We start from the raw sequence: 1159 nt of genomic DNA on the forward strand, positions 1-1159 counted from the left end.
GGGGGGGGGGGCTTCCAGTAAAGCAATTGGTTGGCAATGTGAAATACATGGCATGAGATGTTATTGGTGAATCTCAGCGGGGCTATCATAATCAGATTGAGTGTGATGACTGTGATGGAGGGAAATTAGACTAAACAAACTGATTGGTCAGTCAAAACAAGACAGAGTGTGTGATGTGAATATGAAGGGAGTTAAACATGTGGGGAGAAAATCAGCTTAGGACATGAGGGATTTTGGGTATGAGGACAGCAATGTCATCAACACAGGACAAAAAAAACAGCTGTAGGTCTATCTATCTTTTCTTCCAACGTGTAATGTGAGCATCATGAAGGAGAAGACAGATCATATAAAAGGTTCAGACAAGAGAAGTGTCTGAGCATCTTCTCAGCAGCACACTACGTGTCCAGCTTTGGTTTGACAGCAATGCCCTGCATGTGTGTGTACACCTGCTCCCCGTGATGACCACATAGCTGGAGGCTAACGCGTCAATGTGTCATGAGAAGTGCGGTTGTGTATTTTTAGAGATTCAGCTTTGAAAACAACCCCCGCGTTCACTGAGGAAAAAGCTGCAAAGAGGACAGTGATTTTACGGGCAGCCTTACAGCATCCAACTGAGTGTGTCAGGCTGCTTCTCTGTCCACAAACTCCTGACAGTGAACTGCAACCTACACGGCACGTGTTTATCATGAATGGCATCGTTTAGCTCACCTTATCTCTTCTCCTCCGCGGTGCGAAACACGAAGCCTGGTCTGTCTCCTCGGTCCCCTGCGACGGAGCGGTACAGTCTGCTGTTTTTATTTACGTGCAGTCCCGTTCAGCGCCGAGCCTCTCGCACTTGCCTCCTCTGCCTCAGTCACTGGTCCTCTCCTCTCCCACCAGTTCACTGACACACACACATACACACGCAGGCGGGGGCGCGCAGCAGCGCTCCAGGGCGTGCGCACGCCCTTTGCGCGCACTGCAGCGCCGCTGCCGATGTATGGTGGCCTCAAGGAAGCGAACCATTCTAGCAAATTGTTATCCAAATAGTCCCGCTAATGATACTTTAGCCCCCTACAGGCTCAGAACCTCACAGATGGACAACAGCTGGACGACTTTTAGGATAAAACAACACAAAGTTGTCTTTTAATGCTCAGCAATGTCCTCCTCTGTTATTTAA

The 1159-nt window shown here is 49.0% G+C and overlaps 1 protein-coding gene across 6 annotated transcripts in view; it reads right to left on the reverse strand.

Annotated features, from left to right (window-relative positions):
• Window positions 1–866, reverse strand: part of nrcamb (neuronal cell adhesion molecule b) — a 77785-nt gene extending 76919 nt beyond the window's left edge. For all 6 annotated transcript variants that reach the window (XM_023401456.2, XM_087172722.1, XM_023401459.2 and 3 more), the window contains exon 1: window positions 709–866. The gene's annotated coding sequence lies outside the window, so the exon portion shown is untranslated. The remainder of the gene's footprint in view (window positions 1–708) is intronic.
• Window positions 867–1159: the final 293 nt, after the last annotated feature.

This window comes from Seriola lalandi, unplaced genomic scaffold (assembly GCF_002814215.2).
Source record: "Seriola lalandi dorsalis isolate HSWRI2012SDOR001 ecotype SW California unplaced genomic scaffold, Sedor1 jcf7180002053683, whole genome shotgun sequence".
Lineage (NCBI taxonomy): Eukaryota > Metazoa > Chordata > Actinopteri > Carangiformes > Carangidae > Seriola > Seriola lalandi.